This window comes from Acanthochromis polyacanthus, chromosome 10, assembly GCF_021347895.1.
Source record: "Acanthochromis polyacanthus isolate Apoly-LR-REF ecotype Palm Island chromosome 10, KAUST_Apoly_ChrSc, whole genome shotgun sequence".
NCBI classification, from domain to species: Eukaryota; Metazoa; Chordata; class Actinopteri; family Pomacentridae; genus Acanthochromis; species Acanthochromis polyacanthus.
This window is the reverse complement of record NC_067122.1, coordinates 5,842,063-5,867,855: the sequence shown is the minus strand read 5'-3', so window position 1 is coordinate 5,867,855 and position 25,793 is coordinate 5,842,063. Positions and strand designations below refer to the sequence as shown.

General features: G+C 39.2%; 2 long non-coding RNA genes across 2 annotated transcripts in view; one reads left to right on the top strand and one right to left on the bottom strand.

Moving 5' to 3' along the window:
- Positions 1-25,793, bottom strand: part of LOC127535740 (uncharacterized) — a 511,585-nt gene that overhangs the window by 128,368 nt on the left and 357,424 nt on the right. The window lies entirely within an intron of this gene.
- The window catches only part of LOC127535743 (uncharacterized), a 93,093-nt gene that overhangs the window by 47,765 nt on the left and 19,535 nt on the right, over positions 1-25,793 (top strand). The window lies entirely within an intron of this gene.

The window sequence follows — 25,793 nt, the reverse complement described above, 5'->3', positions numbered from 1 at the left end:
TTCAGCGTTAACAGCATAAAGGAAACAAACAGAATGTGGTGGTGGTAAGCGTTTTAATTAATTCACTTTGATGATGTTTGTTACTTTGTGATGTAAGCAGGAGAAATGATGAACTCAGTGTAAAAGATAAAAGTGTCGTCAGTATTTTAGTGAGGTTGAGTCAGCCGGCAGTCCTGTCCCTCCAAAATTACGTTCCTATTCAACTAAACTGCATCTCATTTAAGTTTTAATTGAAACATATTTTACATTAGTGTGTGACACATCTCAAATATGTTTTAAACCAAAATATATTCAATTCATTTATTCTGCTGTTGCTCCTGGGGACTCTGGTAACCCAGAAAATTGAGGAGAAGCTTCAAACATGTTGTATTTTAGCCCAATCTGTGATATTTTCCTTTAAATTGCCGTGTGGTTTTGCTGCATTAATTGAACCAAACATGGAGTAAAAAATCTAATGAAAACAAAACAAACCCAAAAAGTGTAATTATAATGATCACACGTGGAATACAGTCCAGTCTTCTCTTGTTCACCTTACTGAATCTTTCAAAATAAAAGCCTCTCCTTTCATATCACAGTCTAAAATGTAATTAGGAATGTGATTTAGCTGTGTAGGAACAATATTTTTTAGAGATCTAGTCTTACCTCTACTAGCCAAGCTTCTAGTTTTAACTCTGTAAATGAGCGTGGTAATATGGAAACTCCACAGGGTGAGAGCTTCTATCACACACAGTATAAGAGTTGTAGATTTCCCCCCTAGAGCAGCAGATACCTCTGCAGACCTGGCGGATGCTGAACACCAGCGAACACACACAGGTCAGCCTACTGTAAAGCCGATGTGTGAGCGGCCTCGGGATATGTCACTGTGCTATTTCTATGCTGCCTTTCAGTGTGTAAAGTGTGTATTTACAATAACTCTGGTCCTGAAAGGGAATTTTAATAAAAGCAGTGTTTGGGTTTAACTCTCCCTGTTGACCCTAAACCTATAAAAGTATTACAGTGTGTTTGCACCGTATAGGCAGAGCAAGTGTAAACTATCCTCTGCGCTATATGGAGCTACGGTGCGTTTTATTTGCAGAGCAAAACAAGTCTGGCTGCTTTTTCTCACAGCACAGTAGTGTAGCATGAATTAGTCACTAAAATGAATAGTTTTAACCCGTACATATCGATGTTTTCCTGCTCAGACCTACTCCAGCGCTTTCTGGGCCTCTCAGACCTCCTAACGAGATGATAAGTGAGCAAAATAGCTACTTGTTCTTTAACTGGTCTGACTCTTAGAGGTAGAGGAGATTATAGCTTCTGAGGAGATTATAGTGTAGGAATCCATAAACATTCCAGGAACCTTTAGGGATTCCTCACCACTGGCCTAGTTGAGAACCCATTTGAGGTCAAAATGGATCCTCCTGTACTGATGTACAGCTGAGGTTATTTGACAAACAGGGAAAAAAACATCTTGTGGGGTTTAGGGCTTCATTTTGAACCCAATATTGTCATTAATATTATTCATTTTGAAGCCCCCAAACATAGAAAAAAACTGAAGCAATGTTGTAGCTGTCCCTAATGTTCTTTACATTTATATTGTATAGTCAGTATATAGTAGAAATTCTGCTTTTTTAAAGAGAACTGTTTTCAGATTTACTGTCTATACATGTTGGAAGTGTTCTTTCATAGAGTGCTCACAAAACTGTAATCTCTAAACTGCTTGAGATCTTAAGACACGTTCACAAGCTTTCAGACTTTGCAAGCTTTACCTCAGTGCTTCGGTGTATAAATGAGTAGTAGCAGCTGTATACAAATGCTTTTGGACAGCTGGTCCATTGTTGCTTGGCTGAGATGAGGTGTAGATATAAAACAGAAGAGTTGCACATAATTAAACTAAGAGTAATGTAAGGAAAACATAAACCTTGCTATACCCATTTAAAGGCTTTTGTGGAGTAATAATTTCACATATCCAAAAATACATAATTGTCACAGACTCCTATTGATCAATCGACTTCATTTGAAACAGAGTAAATATGTCAGTCAGGCAATGCTGTTCTTTCTGTGATGCGTGCATTTTTGTCTCTTTCGCTGATATTATCCCATATGTTTGTCAGTCATTCTGAATATTGTGTATTTATGGATAAATATGATGTTTGCTCAGCAGCTGAAGCTATCAGACAGTGCTATCTGCAATAGTTGCTGGTAGTCCAACAGTGCGTTGCTGCTCCCTCCCTCAGGTTGGTTTCCTGGCTTACTGGGCTAACTGAGCAGCTTCACTGGAAACATGTGACTAATGCGCAGCTTAATCAAGGCAGTTGTTGGAAAGGTCATCTAATGAGTAGGAGTGAAGATCATATGTTAGCCTTTATCGCTCACCGCGGGATCCCATGGTGCACTGGGGCCACCCACAGCCTCCTGACAAAACATTAGCTGGAGTTAATTACCTACAGTGATCTCTTTGTTTTAGCAGTTTGGCTGCTGACCACTGAAACTAGCTGCAAAGGCTTTATGTAAAGTGTAGGATGCACGCTTAGTGTAGATTTATGTTTAGAATTTAGAAGGTCCTGAGTGAAGTCATTTTAGTTAGTGATGGAATCGTTCTTAAAAAAATCTTTGCAAAGGTGTTGCATAAACCAAAAATGGGATGACTTTATTTTTGTTATTGAGTATAATGATAACCAGTGTCACAATCTGAAAGAAATGAATGAAACATATGCAAGTAGATAACATCCTGAAGATTATATTTAATTTTCTTATAGAGACCTTCACCTAATATGTGTTACTGAGCTGCTTTGGCTGGTTTCCGTTGATGCACGTCTCTGTGATCACACGTATACTGCTGAGATTCTCTGTAAAATCACTAAGAATATGGCAGTATGAGCTCAGGAGAATAACATGTTATTCCAGTGATCATTTCTCTAAGATGAGCTGTTAAAAAAATGCATTGAAATGCTTAAAAATCTTCTAACAAGGGTTTTCAAAAAACGTAAAAAAATAAAAAATAAAAAACACAGTAATATTCAAAAACAGTTTAAAAACAAGAAATAAAGCTGTTAAAATTACTACAGATATTGGTGAAATATATATATAAAATTTAACAGCTTTAAAATATAGTGAAACGATGTAAATTCAAGATTCATACATTATGAAACAACAAATTGATATTTTTAAAAATACTAATTATTGATGGACATAATAGCCTGTTATTTATTTTAAATATAATTTTAAAAATCAATGATTTTACTCGATAGTATCTGTAATTTGACAAAAACTAAAATGCCAATCAAATGAATATTTTCCATTTTCCAATCCATACTATACATATTTTTTTCATTTAATTAACATAAAATAACACCCCCTAAATAATATTTTTTTTATTTTCTTATTTAAAAACATTTAAAAATAGTGTAATTTTATAGTCAAACACTGTAAAAGAGTGAATACTATTTGAAACGATATAGATTTTGTAACCACTGAAACACACCAGAAAATGCCCAAACGTAGGTACTGAAGCTCTCCTATGAGATCTAATAAGGAAGAGTATTTGATTTTCATTTCTCTTTTGGTGAACAGGAGAAAGCTCCTGTCTGTGTGCTGTTAAAACTGCTGTGCATTAATTCTATCATAGATATTATTGCACTAAAGTGTCATTTTACAAAGGCTTTTCTCTAATATAAATTTCAGTGGCTGCATTTGAATGTCAGACATCTTTGAAGACATTATGAAAGAAGCACCACATGATTTCACTTTTACAACTCTTGCCATGAATAAATCGGAAATCCTGGACAAGATGTTTTTTTTTTTTAAGAAGCATATTTAATCAGTTTCATGTTTGAAGGAAATCTTCTTAATTTGGTTCAGTACCAGCTGGAACTCCTTCAAGCACTGCAGGGTCCCGAAGTACCATTTTATTTTTAGCAGGTGCTTGCAAGTCAGCTTAATCAACTTATGTTCTTTTATTAAAATTTATTTTTAATTAGTTGCTCGTGTGTATATTTTATTTGCTAAACATCATGAAGTGTGTTTCCCATTGAGGTTTTCCCAGCACATGTGCTGTATGTTCAATTACAACATTCCAGCAGTCACTTTATTGACAGTTGTTGCAGAAACTGGATCAAAACGTTTCCTGGTTTCTGAGTCCTGAGTGAACTGATATTGCAGAGGATTGCATTTTTATGTCCCCATGAATTGTGATCTCAGTTGGCTGCAGTCGCTTTCATCACCCAGAGCTCACTAGAGTCCTCTTTCAGTGCAGTATACTACAGCAAGTAAGGCTTTTAAAATGGGTTACCCTCCACAAGGATAAAAATATAAGCACAAAAGTATTAGGTTTTGTGTATTTATAAAATGTCCAAGACCACCTGAAGATAAATAATTGCTAGAAAAATGAGCAAACATCACAATTTCATGTCTGGATCAACCTCTTTATGTTTGGGTTTCCCATAATTATTTTTCCTGAAATTTATTTGCCATTAATTGCCAGTGACCATTTTTCTGAGATACACCATAAAAATAAATAAATTAAATTAAATTAAAAAATAAAAATCTTCCAGCCAAGATGTCAAAAATGCTTAAAAATAATTTTAAAAAAATACAGTAATATTCAAAAACAAGAAAATCTGTAAAATGACAGCAAATTGTTTAAAATAAATTCACTTAAATTCTTTCATTTTTTACACTATTTGATTCAGTTAATCTTGTCTGATGTTTTGCCAGCTGTGGGTCAGATTTCTGTCTTTAAAATGCCACATTTCGGTCACTCCCTCAAAACCTTTCCTGCATTCTTTTCCTTTTCTCTCATCTTCTTTCATTCTTTTGTCCTCTCTCCTCTCCTCTCCTCTCCTCTCCTCTCCTCTCCTCTCCTCTCCTCTCCTCTCCTCTCCTCTCCTCTCCTCTCCTCTCCTCTCCTCTCCTCTCCTCTCCTCTCCTCTCCTCTCCTCTCCTCTTCTCTTCTCTTCTCTTCTCTTCTCTTTTTCCCATCTCATCTCTTCCCCTTTTTTATATATATATATATATATCTTCCTCCTCGTCTCCAGACTCACAGAGCTCCTGTGGATACCGAAAGGTCGGCGACTGTGGGATCATTAAATGCACACGCATGCAACCTTCTCAGAACACACACACCTAAATATAAACACATCTTCAGACACACACAGAGACTCTTCAGAGCTTGAATCTAACAAGAAACCAGCGTCTAAAAGCTGACATGTTTTCTGAAGAAAGACGATCACGACAGGAGTCCTGTGACGTTGATTAAACAGCTATGAAACATGAGTGTGCTCTCACATGCGCTGCTGCATCACGGAACAACACCTTCACACAAAATGCCATCCACAGACTGTGATGAGTGTTTAATTTAGAGTGAGGAAGAAGTACGTGGTGCATCTTTTGAGTGAATTGCGTGACCTTTAGTTGAGATGTAAGGCTCACAGTATGTTGTCATAGCATCCACATACAGGTGATTGCAGGTATTCACTGGGGCTCCTACATAAAATACAGAAAGCCGTCATAGTTTGGCAGTGGTTCATTCAGTGTCGTGTATTTTTCACGGCATTGTTTTATCACTAGCATTGGGCAAATACTAACAGTTCTTTCACAACAAGTCTGCGGCGTTTTCAGAAGCTATAAACAAGACTGACCATTAACTACAGGCTTCTGTGAGGTTTGATAGTATAAATTATATTTCAAAAAGGAATCTAATAGACTCCAATTTGCCACACACTTCTAGCTTTAAATAAATGTTCCTAATCTATTGAAAAGTAATTTGCCTCATCCTTTATTACTTTATTATTTAGTTATTTGTTTTTTGTTTTGTGTTTTACTGTAAAGCACTTTGTAACTGAGTGTTTTGAAAGGTGCTAAACAAATAAATAGTTTTTTTTTTAAATTGTTTTTGGTGTTTTGGTTTAGACATTTCCATTCTGACTGTAAATGACCTAAATTTTATCTGTTCATCTCGGTTTTTCTTATAATTTAAGTTCCTTCTGATTAAGTTAAATCGGGTGCTTTTATTTTGGTAGTGTTGTACGGCAGGAAGGTGTATGGCGTCTGACAACAAAAAGTGTAGAGTGTTGGTAAAAAACGGAAAGTTAAGGAAATAGAAAACGGACAAACCATTTAAAATTCAGCACCTGGCTAAAAGGGACAAGGTTTGTGTGTGTTTCTGTTTAATTTGAGTTTATGGTAGTTTAAATTGTGACGTTTTTTATCGATGGTTTTGTGGACTTTGTGTGGACTTTGACTGTGTTTTAGCTAGGTTGAGTTTTTGTAGTATCGTCCGGTCATTACTCGTTCGTTTATAATGTGTATTTTTTGGGATTAATTCAGTTATTCTATGAGTTATTATTACAGTAAATGTATTCAAGTTAAGATATGAACATGAATGTGATATTTCGTTTTCTTTTTCTGTTATTGTCCTAGCTCTTACGGTGTCTTACAAAATAAAAGCAGCTGAAAAGGCATCAGTCAGAGAGCACTTCTTTAATAAAGCCAGGGATGCTACACTGACTAATAAATATGAAAGACACATTGATATTTATAGTACATGTCTGCAATTTGCAGTAATGTTTGTCCATTATAAAAGACTAAACTGGTATAATTTACAAGTCACTACAGTTACAGTTAATATGGATTACAGTGGCAACACTATAAAAACAGTATATTATTTACAGTCTATTATTGGAAGTATTTTACTGTCAATTTGACCATCTGCAGAAGAATGCAGCAATCAAAGTTTTAGCAATTAACTGTTAGGAATGTGATAGTAGCATTTTAAAAGTGCAGTAAAAATCTTTGCTGTAACTTGATGTTTGAGTTGTGCACAGAATTTATTCTAATCACTTTATTCCTTGCAGATCTCTCATTAGGCCTTACGTCTTAATGCAAAGCTTTCAGAGTGCTCATGCACGACACGGACTGATTTAAGTTTGTGAAGATTCTCAGTCAGCAGAAGGCAACCAGACATCTTTTTGTCTCTCCTCCAAGAAGCATCTTCAGCTCTAACTCATGAGGTTTGGGTCCTTAGTGAGTCTTGAGTCGTGCGAATTCTGGTAAAAATAAACTTTTGGATGCTGCATCCTCATCAAAACTCCAAAAATCACTCGGCTGCTTTCTACTGAAGTACATCAGAAACTCTTAAAGCTCATCTCTCTGTGTTAAAGTGGCATAGAAGTAAATAATCTCCTCCTGCTTTACAATGTCTTTGCACTTGGGGTAATAATAAAAAGTTTTGTGAAGTATATAAGATATATTAGAGGAAAAGCAGATTGATGCGTGTTTGGTTGACTGTTGGCACTTAAGAGAATACCTTACATTCAACAGTGAACATATTTAACATACCTAAAGTTATTTTAGCTCCAAAACAGGCCAAAAATTTCCTAATTCATCCCTATCAGGTTGTCTGAAAGCCAGTCAGTGGATCATATTGAGCTGTACATGGCAGAAGTTGCATGTGTTTTATACTCCAGGTTTGTTTCCAACCAGCCTCTGAATGCCAAGTGATGCGATTACAACTGAAGTTTAAAAATGCATTTCCATCTGGCTCAAAATAAACCTGAAAACTACAACAATCTGAAATCCTGCATGCAGAAAAACATTCATCACATTACTCGTTACGTGTCGTAGCACTACCGTGTGTCACCGTGGCATGCAGGCTACATGAAGGCTAAATCTGTTACAGCCGGTGAGCGATTCACTTTTCTGTCCGCCTGTTTCCCATTTAGCATCCCCTCCGCACAGTCTCTGCTCCACTCTGACGTAAAACTCTGTTCCTCCTGAGAATCAAACATCTGTGCTGACACATCCTGGACCTCACACTCATTTAGCATCACTCTGTCAAGCTAAAGCCCTTTTTGTCCAGACTAGCAGACACATGCCCCAGTAGATGGAGCACATAGAGGCCAACATCTTGTAAATTAATAGTTTCTAATTCCTTTAACAACGTCAGCGATAAAGGGTTTGCCTGCTTGCTCAGTGCAGTGCTATTTGTCATGTTCAGTGTCAGGGTAAAGCTGAGAATCTTGATTTATGAATACCGAAGCTCCACTAACTGTTGTTTTTATGTTGCCAATACGAGGCTGCATTTAAAGTGAGAATTATCACTTGTAAGACGAGACAAGATTCAAGGTTTTTTTGCCATTTGTGCGCAAACAGACAGTCTAGGCACATATGCATTGGTTGTAACCAGTGGTTATTTGAGTCACTGGTTGCCCTTCTATCATCTCCAACCAGTCTGCCCATTCTCTTCTCTTTCTGACCTCTCACATCAACAAGGCCTTTTCATCCACACTGCCACTCACTGGATGTTTTCTGTTTTTCAGACCGTTCTCTCTAAACCCTAGAGATGGTTGTGTGTGAAAATCCCAGTAAATCAACAGTTTCTGAAATAATCAGACCAGCCCCGTCGGGCACCAACAACCATGCCACGTTCAAAGTCACTTCAATCCCCTTTCTTCCCCATTCTGATGCTTGGTTTGAACTTCAGCAAGTTGTCTTGACCACGTCTACATGCCATATGATTGACTGATTAGCTATGAGTGTGAACAAGCAGCTGAACAGGTCTACCTACTAAAGTGACCAGTGAGTTTATGTTTTAGTATTAGACTGCTATTTGCGCCATGAGAACTGATACTGTACAACCAGAAACTGGTTCATTATTTAATGTAAATCCAAATTTGATCAATCGACAACTTCAAAAAAAGTGTGACAGAAACTTTTTGCTTTACGTCAACCAATCTGTGTGTATCCATGAGGATCTACAGATTCATGCAGCCTTTTTCTGGGTTTATGGAACATGGGAGACTTGGCTAAAAATTCTATTTTTGAAGGCAGCTCCACTGTCACAGCAGCCTTGAGGCATTGTACCCCAGCGGACGCTGTGGTTTCAAACAAACTGCAGTCACATAGCGAGTTCTTCCTCGCAAGTGGTCCAGTCAGAGAAAGTGCCTTTGAAGGAAGCCTTGTTGTCAAGGCACAACAGCCTGCAGGCCTCCATGCCTCAGTGGACGCCACATTTTGCTGTAGTCTGCTGCTCCCTGTGTGTGGCTGACACTCTGCTGCTGTCAGTAGCAAATAGTGATGATAGGAAGACCCGAACTTTTGGCAGCTGCCGACAGGGATCCACGCTCACGGCAAACACCCAGTCTTATTTAATTCAAAGCCCTTCTGAAGAAAGTTGGCTCAAAGTCTGAGGACTCTAACAAGCTATAAAAGTTATCCAGGGAGCTTTCATGCCAGCACTCGTCATCTCAGACACGTATACTGGTCGCCCACTAATGAGACTTTAACCTCCACGCCGCCTTCCTGGCTTTTCCTGGGTGACGTGTTGGACAGTGAGACAGAGAAGATGCAATATGGACAAAGGGCTTTTGAAGGCCTCATTTGTTGCTGTGACTGATACAATCCCCCGCCTCAGTCACAAAAAGATGCCAAGAACAAGCGAGAAAGACAACATCTATACACATTTGTTATTTCTGTCAATGAGAGGAGCCTTTTTAGAGCTTAAAAGAAAGAACAGTTGGTTGGATCCTTATTTTTTATAAGTTTGCAGTTGGGTTTCAGTGGATGTAATTGTGTGTTCAGACAGGCCACAAAGTGAACTTTAGCAACAGCAAACAATGTCAAAAAAATCCAACTGATCTGTCAAACCCATAAGATAGAAATGTTTCTTCTGAAGCAAAACTAATGAATCTGCATCATAACAAGTGGATAATGGACCACGCCATAAGGACCAGGGAAGGCATTTTTCATTAAAGTACACATCCAGGTATGAACGGGTTCATTCTGTACTGCTCTGTGAGTATTTGTGTGAGCATGTGTCACTACAAATTACACTCCTACATGACTAATTTGTAGTACTTTCTGATGTAAGTGTAGTTTTACTATTTTTCTTGTGTTTATTATCAGAATATGTGCTGCTGCCGACTAAACTACAGTGGTTGTTGTTCATATATATACTCAAACAGCAATGATGAGAAAATAAATGGAATTAAAGAATGAGACAAGATAAGTCCAGATGGAAATAATGTTTTGCCTTTTTCTGATTTTCTGTACAACAACAACATAACACTTTTATGCAGCGGAACGTGTTGTCGCCAGCGATTGCGTTCCATTTCCTCCCAGAATGTATTAACCTATGTAAATGAGTTTTATATGAAAGCAATTTGCTGGAGAGTGAGTTTTGCATATTTGTGCGTATGCATGCACACGTGTGTCTGCAGCAGGCCAGTGTATTTGCATGAGAGGAAAGAAAAAAGTTCTTAAAAATGCAAAAACAGCACCTGATTGACATTTGGGCGCCATCACCTTCAAAGTCGTCTTCTTGGGCTGCCAGGTTGTGAACTCCCACAATCTCCTCCGCAGTATCAAAACATTAACCTTTTCACTTGAGCGTCATGTTAAGAAAGAGGAAGAAGTCGTAGGGAACCAAATCTAGTAAACATGACAGTTGAGGATTGACAATTTTATGGCTGCAGCCGAAAAACTTGCATCTTGAAAATATGCTGTTATGATGCAGCATCAGCCCTCATCGGTACACGTGGCAAAACCTAATAATCTGTACGCTTGGAGTCCAGCTGGACCCCAGTCGTATTTCATCTGTTTCACATTTCTCTACCTGTCCATATCCTCTCAACATACATTTTCTTAAAACACGTGTCTATAGAAATTAATATTGATGATTACCGATGTGTATTGGTGATAATATTAGTGTAAGAACTCCTGAATTGAAATGAAACACAGTCACAAGAGCAGCATAACACAAACATACATAAACAAAAGATGCACAGTCCAGCTGGGGTCCACATGTACCTCAGATGATTCTTTTACATTTACACCACAAACCTGGTTGGAATCAAAGAAGCTTTGGTGTATGTGGGTGACAACTACCTAAAGGGACTGAAAATACATTAAAACTACTGTAATTTAATAGTCAAACATTATAAAATAACAAGTAAATATTGGCAAAAATGTAGATTTTGTGGATTTTTGTGGATATTTGATGTGATGTGTGTTTTTGGTTGTTGTTTTGTCTTTTGCCAGTCAAATACCCAGTGTCCATTCCTATCAATGACTAACAAAATGACAAACACCCTTTTGGTGTGATGTGACCGGACTCGTATTCTTAACGATTGGAGATTGCTGGCTCTCTCACTGCTGTTTGGTGTCTGTAATGTCTGACATGAAGGTACAAGAATAAGCTCTGCGGCTGAAAAATGAAGCCAAAACAGAAGTGCCGAATACCGCAGTTCTGTAAACGGGTTCTTCAGACTGTTTCCAAAAGCGAGTCAGTTCCTGTAGAGCCCCTTGTTAAAATGTTCAACAGCAGCCAGAACATATTTACAGCCTGCTGCAAAAAAGAGGATTTGATCTCTTTTATATAACTCAGCTATTTAAATTGTATTAAGGCAAAGACTTGTGAATAATTAGGGTCTGTGTGAGTGACACTGTTAACTGTAACCATTTATGAAGGCACGCTGATCTGTTCTTTAGAGAACCCATCAGTGAAGCCAAAGATTGTACATCCATCTTCGCATACTATCCCATAAGGGTCGGTTCAGCCCAGACCTGTTGACCTTTCCTGATTCTGCAAGTCTATGGTGATACTGCAAATGCCAACCAGCAAGTGTCCACAAAATCCTGATGCACAGAGCTCCTTCTCCCACCTGTTGCCTGTGCATGTCTGAGCCTTGGTCAGTTTGTGAGCAACAGGAACAGATTCTGAACTTTCTAGTCTCATCTCTTGTCGATTACAGTGTGGTGATAGCAATTGTTCACAATGTGCTGACAAAACTCTAGACCCAGACCCTTCATTTTATGGCTGGGAGCTTCTGGTTAATTGAAAAATAGGCATCAGGTTAGGCAATTGTAAGGGTCAATTTCCCAGCTTACTGTGAACCAATTTTTTGTTCTTTCATTGTGAAAGCCACGTAAATCAGCTTCCATTAGCCTGCACTGTTAAATAAATGATGGTAATACATCTGTGACGAGCCAATTGGGTGATTGATCAATACCTCTGACACAACAATTACTGGCTGGCTGCTGATATTTCCAGCCTTTAAGACTAATTCACTGCCACATGCATTAATGGAGGACAGACAATCACTTTAATTATTACACTAGTCGCCATGGTGACATTTGAGCTCTTTGCCAAACATTTCTGATTGTCCTCCGCTCTCATTAAAAAAGCTTACTGCCTAATACTGTGACAATTTGTTGGTAGCAGGAACTTATCTGCCACAGAAGAAATTGAATGTCCTAAAGCTTTACCTTTGTGCTGCACGAAGCAGGACAGCACAGGAAATCTGCACTAATAGCGCCGACTCAGAGCTGCTCTGTGTTAACAGGTTTACGGGGTCTAAAAGGCAAATCTAAATTAATTACTGACCAACCCAAGGAGGATATTGGCTTCCACCTCTGAGGTTTTATTTCTTCCTCATCGACCAGTGTTTCTTTATTGCGCTGGCAGAGGTATTGTGCTGAGAGGGCGAACGAGTTTGTTTTTTTCTCCAGTCTGATGAAACATGATGTCACAGAGAAGAAATTGCATCAGCTGAATCACAAAAAAAAGCATTTATTGACAGAATCTGCTTTGCCAACCTCATCCAGGGCATTTCTTTTTTCTTTTCTTTTGTTGTTGTTGTTAAATACTGAATTTGTTTATACAGGGTGTCCCTAAAGTCTGGACACACAGGAAATCACATTAATTCTACATTTTTTTGCCTCCACAGATTAACTATAGCTTTGTCGAAAGAAGAAAGAGTTGAACTGGTTCAAAAGAGAGCAGATGAATTTAATGCTCGTCATACAAGGAGGATTCCACTTGGCTTTACACGGTGGTGAAGGTGGTTGAAAAGTCTATAGAACCGGCCAACGCAATGGACACACCCCGTCCTGGACGACCAAATGTATTAGCTGAAACTAAAGATCATGCTAGCCCCCAAAAATCACTTCTCTGACCCTGTCTTTCGATATGTCCATCCTTCACATACCAATTCAACTCCTTTCCACAAAGTCATGTTTAATCTGTCGAGGCCAAAAAAAAGTAATAGTTAATGAGATTTCCTGTGTCCAGACTTTAGGAGCACTGACCCTTTGTTGTATTCTTTAATGCATTAAATGTATTGTAGATGTGACTAATTGAAGAGAGAATTTGACAGGTTTCCACAGTATCTCTTGGAATTTGTTTCTAGATTTGAGATTGAATTCAATTTGTAGCATCTGTACAAAAGTATAAGTTTTTAAAATATTTTCATTTTTGTGTATTCTGGGTCATTTGAGGAAAAGTCACAAATGTCAAAACGGGTCAAATTTGACCCCAACATTATCCATCCATCCATTATTTATAACCCACTTAACCCCCATTAGGGTTGCGGGGTACCTGGAGTCTATCCCAGCTGACTTAGGGTGAAGGCAGAGGACACCGTGGACAGGTCATCAGTCTGTCACATATACAATCACACTCATGCCTACGGACAATTTAGAGTTACCAATTAACCTCTGAATGTTTTTGGACTGTGGAAGGAAGCCATAGTATAAAAAAGACATGCATGCACAGGAGAACATGCAGAAAGATCCCAGGTAGGCTGGGACACGAACTGGGGATCTTTGAGCAGCAAGGCAACGGTGTTAAGCACCATCCACTGTGCTGCCCAAACAGTACGTTAGGGTTAAATAAATCCTGATCAGTGGAGCTGAATGTGCATCAAAGGGGGGAAAAAATCATGAAACAAACTCACTTTGCTGCAAAAAATGACCAAGAACATGAATTCTGATGTAAAATTTGACTCGGGACCAAACACCAGGGGCGGCCTCGTGGCCAGAATGCCATCTTGGATCAGCTGAAAGCTTTGATGAACCACGGTCACAGAAGTAACAGCGGGCCACATCACTCTCATCTCTCCAAGACATCTAATTAGAGATGAGATGTGCGACCCCTCGCTGAGATGAATGGCATGTTTCTGCTTAAGCCTGGAAGCCAGTGTAGGTTCAGAGCTGCCTATAGCATGAACAGAGAACATAAAGGAGGTCTGTTGTCGGCCATACTGTGCACATTCTGTCTGGCAAAATGTGTGAGCAGGGACGAGGCGCGACTGGGAGCACACTGCGTCTATAGTAGTACTAGTAAATTATTCAAGGACTTTACCTCAGTGTTGACATTTCCACTAATGGCGGCAGAGAGTCATCCCGCCCGGCTGAACCGAGTCAGGCTACCGACTGACTGACTCTCATTACAAACACATACAAACACAGACACGCACCCTCTATAAATAGGCCAATCGCAGGTCCTGCCTGTTCTCTCGACCCCAGCTCGCTACGCGGGAGAAATTACAGGCTGTTAGAGAAATCACAGGCTGCTGAGCCAATAACAAGAATGAGCTATTTATGACATGCTGTGTCATTTATTTCATGTCATTCCTCATCATTAGCGGCATCTTTATATGACAGACAGTTGTTGAGTCATTATGGGAACAGGACAATATCCATGAGAGCGAAGGGAAGGACTGATGATGTTTGAGTTAAACAGTGAAAAAAGGCAGGTAATGAGAAGGGGATTAGGCCATGTGTTGAATCTGGAATGCACTGCAGAACATTTTCGCTCTATTAGAGGATTTTTAGGTGACATGACATTCCATTTTCACACGGTTTCTTTGTGTCCCAGCCTGCTTTCAGTGAGCTTCGTGAAACGAGGCTGATGCGTCGAACAATGCAGGAGATGTTTGACAGACGTGAGGAAATGTGGAGCAGCGTGACACTTTGGTTTGTCTGCAGCGTGTGGAGGCTGGTGGAGGGAGGTGATGGAAGGCTTGAGAGTAGGTTCAGGCAGACTTTAAATTCCTAAATTCCTCTATAATCAAGTTTCTTTTCTTTAAACCCGAGCTGGGCATGAATTTTAAAACGCTGTTTGTTTGACTGGACGTGATTAAAGCATCTGTCAAATTCTTCTCATTGCACAAAAGTGAGAAAATGTTTGCAGAAAACTGCAACAATACAGCTAATAAGCGGTTGCTTTTAGTCTTTTTCTGACAAACCAGATGTAGGCAGCAGGTATAAACTTGCTCTTGGTTGCCTTGCTGTTGCTTTCTGTGTGTTCCTATTTTTTAAAATTAATCTTGCTGCAGCAAAAAAACAACCTACCACACTGAAAATGTTGAGTTTAAATCATGAAAATAACAGATCCTGAAATGACGAGAGGTCAGAGAGGTTTAGAAAAGGAAAAAAAGCTTATAAATTATTTGTCGTTCTGATATTATTAGACTATAATGTATGCGCTTCGTATACTTTTAAATGTGCACATTTAGAAGCACAACATAGCTCAGTTCATATCATAATAATGAGTATAGTCGGAGCAGGTTGTACCACATGTGTTAATTCTGCAGAAGGGCAACTACGATGAGGCCCTTTATGTATCACGCCACACTGATAGTGCACTAATAAATAATAAAATGAAATACAATAAATAAATAAATACAAATTAAATCACTGAATAAATAAATAATCTAGAAAAAACCTGGCAGCTGGGTAACAGAGAAAAATGCATAAATAGACGGTAGCTTACAGAACATTGAAAAACTCCAAAAAAAGAAACAAATCTGTAAAATAATGATTATTTAAACACAGTAAAAGCAAAAAATAAAATGTAATTTTAGTGTTATAGCCCTTACTATATCTCCCTCACAGTGCACTGTAAAATAAATAAATACAAAATAAATAAATAAAAGCAAAATAAATAAATAAATGACAGTAAAATAAATAAACAAATAAATACATAAATAAAAATAGAATAAATCAATAAATAAATGACAGCAAAATAGATAAAAGATTCAGTAAATAAAAGCTTAATAAATACATAAATAAATAATCTGGAAAAAAAGAAAATCTGCCAAGAGGGCTGCCAGAAAAATACTGCACATTGAAAAACTGCAAAAACAGTGAAAATAACAGCAAATATCTGTTTTTTAAAAAGCAAACAAAAAACAATTTACTATTTAACACAGTGGAAAATTAAAAATATATATAATTTTAGGGTCAAATGTTTTTAAAGAACAAATTAGCATTCGTAAAAAATGCAGATTTTGGAATGTGGAAATGATTTGGACTGTCGTTTTCCGTTTTACATGCAAATTTAATATAACTGTAATTCAACAAAATTGGGAAAACCTGCACAACAACACAAGCTTTTAAATTGCAGGAATTACTATGCTGTGCTGTTTTGCCTCTTAGTCTGACCTTTAAGCTTTTATTTCTGAAAGAAAATGTAGCCGAATGTTATTGTGGGGTGCAAGATGAAAGTAAAATACAGTGGATATTAGAAATGCTAGAAAATCTGAACAATGAGGAAATATGTGAGCGTACAAAGTTAACCAGAAACACTCTCCAGCTACTTTTACTCTTCAACACCTCCAGAGGTTGTGTTTAAACTCGGCTGCTCCCCGGTGTGAATTTAAAGCAACAGCAGCTGAATCACCTTCTCCGGACTAAATAAAGGCTATAATAACCTGACATTTTACGCCCACTTGACGCCTCAGTAGTTGGCATGTGGCGACACCGAGAAATGCCACAGTGAGCGGCGACAGCGTGTGAGCTCTTTGACATGAGATGCGAGCTCACGCTGCAGTTGTGCGTGACAGTATTTTTCATAGCGGCTCAAGCAGTAACAGTGCAGGAACATGACAGCCCATACGGTGGCTGCTCTCAGCTCTCTACGGGCAAAAAGTTGCCAGAAAATCTAAAAAAATAAAAATAAAAATGGTTTGTTGTGTTTTTTTCTCAGTGAAAGGACATAAATTCTCAAACAGCAGGGAGATGATGTCAGCGTCTGGTTGACATGCAGTCTCTGAACGCTGAGCAGATTCAGGCCGGCAGAGAGAAATGGCTTTGTGCTTTGGCCGTCCATCACGACAGGCAGACGAGACAGAGCTGTGGTGACAAACTGTCAGGGTGAGTGTGTTTGCGTGTGTCTGGGGTCAACAGAGACTTATCTGACAGCGACACTGAATTTGATCCAGATCTGCCTGCAGGGTTTTTATTATTATTTGATTAGGAGCTGTTTGAAAATATTTTGTGTAATTTAGACTTTATTTGAGCATAAAAGGAATAAATGGACAAAAGAAAATAGCAAAAGAAAGGGCAGGTAAGTTTTTTATTTAAAAAAGTCTCATAGTTATTATACTATATTATATATTTTTTATTTTTATGTATTTATCATTTAATTAAATTTTAAATTGAGGCATTAATACTAGGATGACTAACAATAATTTCAAATTTTCTGTGTTTTTATTGGGAAAATTTCACAAAACAGGCCAGAAATGCCTCAATTATACTATATTATATATTTTTTATGTATTTATTATTTTATTTAAAATTTAGGCATTAACACTATAGAATGACTGACATTAAATAAAGTTTTCTGTGTTTTGACAAGGAGAAATTGACAAAACAGGTCAAAAGTGCTTCAGTTAGATTAGATTAGGCTAAATTATTATTTATTTATTTTTATGTATTTATTTAGTTTTACAAATGAGGCATTAACACCACAGGATGACTAATATTAATTCTAATTTTTCTGTGTTTTTATGAGGAAAAATTCACAAAACAGGTCAGAAATACTTCGATTATATTTTAGGTAGTGTCTACAGATACGGACCCGTACCCGTAGCCTGTGGGCTACGGATACGGCACTTTCCATTTGCCAGACAGATACGGACCCGTATGTGAGTCTCTCGAGTCAAGAAGCTGCTAACCACTGCCAACTGTTGAAAGGTAAGCAAAGGTTAAGGTTAGGGTTAGTGTTAGGGTCAGGTTTAGGGTTCGTACCTGTAGTACCGATGCTACGGTCCGTACCGCTAGCGTCTACCGGGAGTCACACGACCAGATCTCCCGTATCTGATTGGCAAATGGAAAGTGCCGTATCCGTAGTCCACAGGCTACGGGTATGGGTCCGTACCTCTAGCAACAACCTATATTATATTATATTATATTATATTATATATTGTATTATATTTTATCAGTTTTACATATTTATACTTTTGTTTAATTTAAAATCAAGGCATTATGACTGGGATGACTAACATTCATGAAAGTTTTTATGTTTTCATGAAAAAAATGGTCAAAATTGCTTCAGAAAAATGTTAAAATTGTCTCCATCTTATAGGTTTTTTCTTTGTTTTGTAGAAATTCGACTCATTACCAGACTACCTAAAATCAAATTGCACAGAGAGACTGAAAAGTATAACACTAAAGCATAGTACATCAAATAATGATGAGTATTTTGAATTGCAAGGCAAAAAACAAACCCCAGTTCTTTCTGGTCATCTTGGGGCTACAAAACAGTTCAGCGGTCCCACAGTCAGGACTGGAAGTTACACACTAATGGCAGCTGACTGCCTCTGTGGATCACTGATGGATGGAGATTGGCCTGACAACAATGATAACGTTGATCTCTCCATCTTCCTCGTGCTCCCATCGTCATTCTGCGCCACCTCCATATAAAGGTTACGCTATCCGTCCATCTATCTGTCTCAGTGGAGCTGCAGCTGTCAGTCTGGACGATGAACGGAAGTCTTTGTCACCGGGGTGAAAAACTAACCTTTACGTTTAGAAAGTAAATTCATTACTGTTTGTCCTTTCCTTTCTCTGCAGCTGGAGCAGGTTTTTAGTCTATATTTATCCAATGCAGCATGTCAGAGTTTGTATGTGACGCCACAGTGAAGCACACAGTTTCACAGTCTGTGCTGATAACCGAGTCAAGCCAGGATTATTTCCTTCTTTAACATTAGCTCATAATTAATGCAAGAGCAACGTCCTTTAGTCAAAATATGCAAATTAGGCTCATTGAAAGTTTACAAGACCAAGAACAGGAACTTATTTTTGGATGCACATTAGAGGTAGAGTGTAATATATTGATGTAATTGTTATTTTTTATATAGTGTTAGATTTTCAAAAATATTACCGTGTGGCTGTAATTATAACAAGAAAATTACAAGTCAGTGGCAGAAATTGATGGGAGTCGGAAAAAACCCCCACAATTTAATCAAGTGTTCCTTGTATAATTTCCAAAGTTTAAGTCCGCAGCGGTGGATTTTGTAGCAGGATTGCAATCATGTGACCGTCAGCAGACAGCTGACGTAGCGTTCTCTTGTCATAGTTGACAGTGACGTCGTGTCGTTATCTCGCAATGATACAGAAATCTTAAGTAATCTATTTTTCCCAGACCGTAAGCAACATCACTGCCAAAATGTAATCTCTTGGTGTTTGTGTCATTTCTGACCTTCCCTGAAAATTTCATCCAAATCCATTATTCTGTTTTTGAGTAATGTTGCTGACAATCGGACAAACAGACGGACAACGGACAGATGGACAAATGTAAGTCGATCGTCGCACAACTCCAACGTTCCTTGGCAGAGTAATAATTTAATTTACCAACTAAACTTTGATGAGGAAGTATTTATGTTATTATTACTACATTCATCTACATGGTTTCTTCGCTTTAGCAGACACATCCTCTGCATAAGTTTGCCTTTATATGTTTTATGTCTCGATGTTCCCTGTGTGCTCTGCTCTTATCTCTTATTTCTGTCTATTCTGTAAGTTTATATGCTGCTGGTTTCTTGAATTTACCTTGGGGTCAATCAAGTACCTACCTACATATTTACAGGGCAACAAAAAACTACTTGTAAAACATTCTGTAGCTGACCTGAAACAATTAATTACTAACTGTATTAAGCTGGTAAACTGTAATTATAAAAGTTAAATTAGCTTGATAAAGTACATACAGTTTACATGTAAACACATACAGTATTAGATGTTCTTTTCATGCACACATTTCTAATGGTCCTTCATTTGTAAAGTTTAGAGAAGTGAGGAAACAGAAACATTGTGAAATATAAAACACAGGAAGCAAAGCTGATATATAAATAAATAAGACCGATATCTATCAAGGTATTCCTAATACATTTATTAAATATCCACTACATGTGTTGAGGAACTAAGCTGAGGCCAACCTGACCTTCCGGTGTCGTGTGCTGCAGGTTCGTCTCCTCCAGTTCCCCAGCCTCATCCAGTCCTCTGCTATAAACAAGCCTCTCAGCTCTGTTCACCTCCCTCTTCCATCAGCTCGGTATCTAGACAGCCTGCAGTGACCCCACACCAGTCCTCCGGGTCCTGAACACTCTCTTTGGTCTCCACATTTTTAGCAGGACTCTGGAGCTATGAGTAACCTCAACCCTAACCCTGGTTTTAAGTGCTACAACGGTGGTTTCCTTCTACAGGATGGTGACTAATGCTGCACCTTGAACCTGATGTGGAGCGATTATGTTCAAAGTAGCACATCAGAAAGTATATCAGCATCCATGGACTGACCAATCTTGGAAAATGGCCCCAAAGTAGAAGATCCCAACAGAGCTCAGTATGTGGAAGTAGAGGGTCTCTGAGGACGGCAGGAGTTTTTAGAGCTGCAAGTGATTTGAAAACCATTTTATTGTTTATTAGTGTTTGTATCACAACGTAACCCTAAAACAGACACTGATGAACCCATGAAGACTCGTTTGTTGACCTGTTGAGATTCAGTAAACTTTCTTACTGGTTTGGATTACATTTTATGGTTTCTGTCTAGACCAAGGGTGTCAAACTCATTATAGTTCAGCCAATGTTTCCCTTTGTTTTAGTGCACAAAGTACATTCTGTAAATGTTCACATTTACAAAACATGACAAACAGCCTGTATTTTCTTAAGAAAATAAGTGCAATTTCAACAACATTATGCCTCAGATTACAGAGTATCTATAAAGGCACAAAACGTTTACTCTCAGGTATCTGGAACTCAACAAGACATGTAATATTTAATTCTGTGATGAAAACAACTTGTCAAGATCTAGAGATTATTTCACTTCACATTCATTTCCATGTCTGTGTCGTAATCCTGGCCATCACACCCGTGCAAAGTAAAGTGGGAACTATTAAGGAAGAAGGTTAAGTGTCCGCCTGCCTTGTAAATGCATAAAATCTATACATAAAAATGCATAAATGTTATAGCAGTGCATCAACAGTAGGGTTCCACCAACCAAATCTATTGTACTGAAGCTGCTGACTGACATCATATCGTCTTTAGATATTTCCAAAGTAAGGATTCATTTTCACAGAACTATATTTGTCAGGATGAAAAAAGTGTCTGAAGCAGCATTTTACATTAAGTTGGCTTACTCACTGCTTAATTTGCTCCTGAAACATCTTTTTACACACTTGGCCTTATTTTGACACCCCTGGTTTAGACCATTTACCACCTTCAGGGCTGCAGCTGAAAGAACAAGGCAACACAGCATTCTAAGGGACTACACAAAGTAGTTATCATCACATCGGTTTGTATTTCTATGAGGCAGGGATTTTCATGTTCGCTCCTGATTGCACCCGATTTTTAAGAGCATAGACATGACTTCCAGGCTTTAGTCACTGTAATTTCAATATGAGCTGCTGGTCGTCACTCCAAGCTAAGTCACCAGGACTGCAGACCTACGAGAAATGGCTCAAAGCGTGAGAGTAAGAGAGCCCTCGGGGCACTTGCTGCTTTTAATAGAGTAGGACAGCCGTGGATCTTTGCACACTTCTCAGGAACACATGTCGAAGTGTGAGAGGGTGGACAGTAGGATAATGCTCCTACATCTGGCGGCGCCACGAATATCCTGCAGCTCACAGTAAGTCATGCGTGTAATGTTACCAGCTTATCGGGCCTAAACAGCAGAACTGCATGGTTAATGATGCTCTTGCTTGCTTTTCAGGTGACACATTATCCAGCTTCCACCAACATGACTGACATGAATGTCCCGTCTCTCTTCATTTTTCTGTGTACATTCTGCGCATGTATTTCTGTTTTTGTTTTTTCTGTATATTGCACGTACAAGAACAAACAGAAACACACACAAAGGAATAAAAATTTATTAAAGCTGCAACCAGCGTCCTCGCCTCCTTGCTGGTTGGCAAATCCATGCATGTCCACCAGGTGGCGCTGCAACCAAGAATGCATTCCGGCCTATGGATGTGATGAGGGCTGGACTCTGATCACATATGTTAAGTTTCAGGCAGATTGGAGCATGTACAGGCTGGTTATGCAGCATTTCCTGTCCATCCATCAGGTGGCGCTATCACTGGGACTGTATATTGGACCGTAAATGTCTTTACGGGGTTCCATTTCCACCACTGCCCTCCTATTAAATTACTTCGCCCGATGTTGTGAAGCTATGTTGGTCTGTTGTTTCGTTAATATGTTTGGATCGACTGATTAGTGCATGTGTGCACAGTGTTTGCATGCTTGACCTCCAGAGATGGTGGGAGTCACAAGTCTCTGTTATTTTTGAGGGTGGGTGTTAAAAAATGTGGAAACTGCTGGTAAAGAAAACAATGTTTTTGTAGTGTTGCCTCATCAACTGATGAAGAGCCTTTTGGAATGTACATCCATAACATTTGTCTTTTGACTCATTTAAAAAAAAACAAAAAAAAAACATTTTTGTCTTTTCAAGTATCCCAACAGGGAACCACACATCACCTTATGTTTGTCTTTGGACTCATTTTTCAGTTATGCTTTTTCTCCTCACGTGTCCCAACAGGGAATCACATGTTAGTAAACTGGCTGCATCAGGTGAGGATCATGTGGATTTACATGTGGTTTGCATTGCTCAGCAAAGCATGGAACCACAGTCTGTGACCTGAAATGGCCTTTTTGTTGAACAACTATCACAGTTCCTTTCACTTGCACCACTTTATGCCATGCAACATTTTCCATAACTATGTCTTGTGGTTGGACGACTACCGTATTTAAATTTGCCCTGAGAAGAAAGATAACATAATGTGAAACACTTTCATTACCACTAGCTGCTGTGGTTTGCCTTCAAGTGTAAGGCCAGTGGTGAGGACAGTCCAAAGGGCAGCTCGAAAACTAGAATCTGGCAGTCCCGCTCTGGAGGGTGCTTGCCTTTCCCCAAAAAAATCCTCTGGATAGAGGATTTTAACCCCTCCTCCTCAAGGTGCCTCTGGATGGAGGACCTTGGAAGCCACCCTCCAGGCAGAGGACGTGAGCCCCAGACTGCTCTGATCGACCTGGCCCACACTCACCGAAGGAGACCAGGCGTCATTCCTGGCTGCTGCCACCGCCACGCTCCGCCGGTTGTCGTGAGTGTGAAGGAAAAATTACTCACTTTCTCACTAGGTGTACCCTCACTGCTGTTAGTTTATGACATCCTAAATGCCGGTATGTCTGCCAATTGCAGTCACCCTAAATCAAGTGTAGGTACCAAGTCACCCCATATTACTCTACAGGATGTCACCCTTGACCCATGTTTCTCCTACATTGAGGATGTAAACATGTTTGTGCTCTCTCCGTCCCTAATATGGCCCTGAGACAGACGCTCACTAGACATAAAAGACAACCGTTTGTAAGGAAAACAAAGTTATGTTATTGTCCAGATGGTGCTTCTGAACAGACAAACCCGTCACCATATTTGGATTGTGATCTTGACATGGAATGCCTTCCAACTGTGTATATGTACCCATATATGGGTATATGGGCCGGCAAGCTCAGTGGGTAGAGTGGCCGTCTTGTAACTAGAAGGTTGCCGGTTCGATCCTCAGCCCGTCGTGCTCATGTTGAGGTGTCCCTGAGCAAGACACCGAACCCCTAATTGCTCCTGGTGGGTCGTGGTTAGCACCTTGCATGGCAGCTTCCGCTATCAGTGTGTGAATGGGTGAATGTGACTAATCATGTAAAGCACTTTGGATAAAAGCGCTATATAAATACAACCATTTACCATGTACCCGAGGCCAGTGAGACTCCTCAGAACTGATGCTGCCAGTGCTCACATCACTGTGTTGCTCACTGTATCATTTCTCCTGAGCAGTAAACTTTATTCTCAAAATAAGCCATCTGAGTCTCCAGATAGTCTCTGAGTTTGCCTCCTGATTCTTCTTTCGACATCGCAGAATTCCCTAACAGTGAGCACCAGCGTGTGCCTTACCCGACTGCCAATCCCCAGGAGCCTGCCTTCCCCCCTCTATCACATGTTGTGAGTTTTGGTCTTAGATGTATGGTTTATTAGTTTACTTATTTGTAAACAAAAACCTTTTTTGAATCGATCTGCCTCCAGCTGCTCTGTGTGTTCTCACCCTTGGGATCAGATTCCCAGCGTACCGTGACAGTCGGGAAGCCAGTGGCAAAAATCGAACACCTCTGGAGGGCAGTGGTGGAAATGGAACCCCTTCACTCGTTGTCACCACAACCAGACTCCAGATAAACAAATTAATGGGGAATCCCTGCTTGTTGTTGCACAAAGACAGACATGACATGTGAATCTGCTGCTGCTACATTCTGTATGTTTCCTCAGTACTAGAGTTTACACATGGAGGTTACTTTAAATGATCTGTGCTGCTACCAGCCTCTGTTAAATTACCATAACATAATATTGAGGTCTTCAGGCATTTTGTTCTGTTGTTTTGTTAATATGTTTGGACTGGCCGATTAGTGCATGTGTGCACAATGTTTGCATGCTTGACCTCCAGAGATGGTGGGAGTCACAAATCTCTGTTATTTTGACTGGGGCTAAAAAATGGAAACCAGTGGTACAGAAAAAAAAAACATTGTCCAGCATCGCCTCAGTGACTGATGAAGAGTCTTGTGAAATTTACATGTTAGTTTGCAAACATGTCATTCCCTGTTGGGACATATTATGCTTTGTCTCCTCACGTGTCCCAACAGGGAATCACATGTTAGCAAAGTGGCTGCATCAGGTGAGGATCATGTGGATTTACATGTGGTTTGCATTGCTTAACAAAGCACGGACCCACAGTCTGTGACCTGAAATGGCCTTTTTGGTGCACAGCTATCACAGTTACATTCACTTGCACCACTTTGTGCTATGCAACATTTTCCATAACTGTGGTTGGACCACTATTTAAATTGCCCTGTGAAGGAAGACGACATAACACAGAACACTTTCATTACCACTAGTTGCTGTAGTCTGTCTCCAAGTCCTTCCCCACAATCACCTGGTAAATTTGTGAGGATCCATCTCACTGACTTCAGTATTCAATACTATCATCTGCTGGTGATAATAAAGCTCCAACACCTCAGTGTCACCACCTATTTAAAAGATGGACTGTAGGGTGTGTTCTCCCCCCTTTCCTTTACATCCTGTACACTAATGTACATGGACAGATTATTGAACAGACCTACTGGACATAGGCCCATTACAGTGCACATCCCAGAATGAGACCGACAACAACCAAAGGGAGATGAAATGGACAAAAAAGCATCCACAAAGCGACACAATGTCAACAAATAGATGCGAAATGACCAAAATCTGACACAAATGACAAGAATTAAATGCAAATGACCACATATCACTGGTAAATTTGCTAAATGTGTCAAATAAATGAAGTAAATTGCATGCAAATCATCATAAAATGATGCAACACGACTATTAAGACACACAATATGATGCCAAACTTCAGGAAGATGCAGTTGGAGACACAAAACATGAATCCTGTGTGGGACAAGTGGGGAGACTTATACACATCAATAGGACAAATTGTTTTATAATCCATACATGCATCATCCATCAATAAGAAGTTACTTCTTTAATAAGCAAATGTCATGACGTTGGGCGGGGGATCTGATTACGGCTGTCAGCAGATGAGATACTCATTGCTTTGCAAATCAAGGGATTAGAATATGATTTAAGAGCAAGAAGTAAGGCCAAGACAAATGAGAAGAGAGAGGAAAGGGGCAACACAAAGGTACTGCTGCAACTGTAGTCTGAGCAATCGTTAAAATTATGA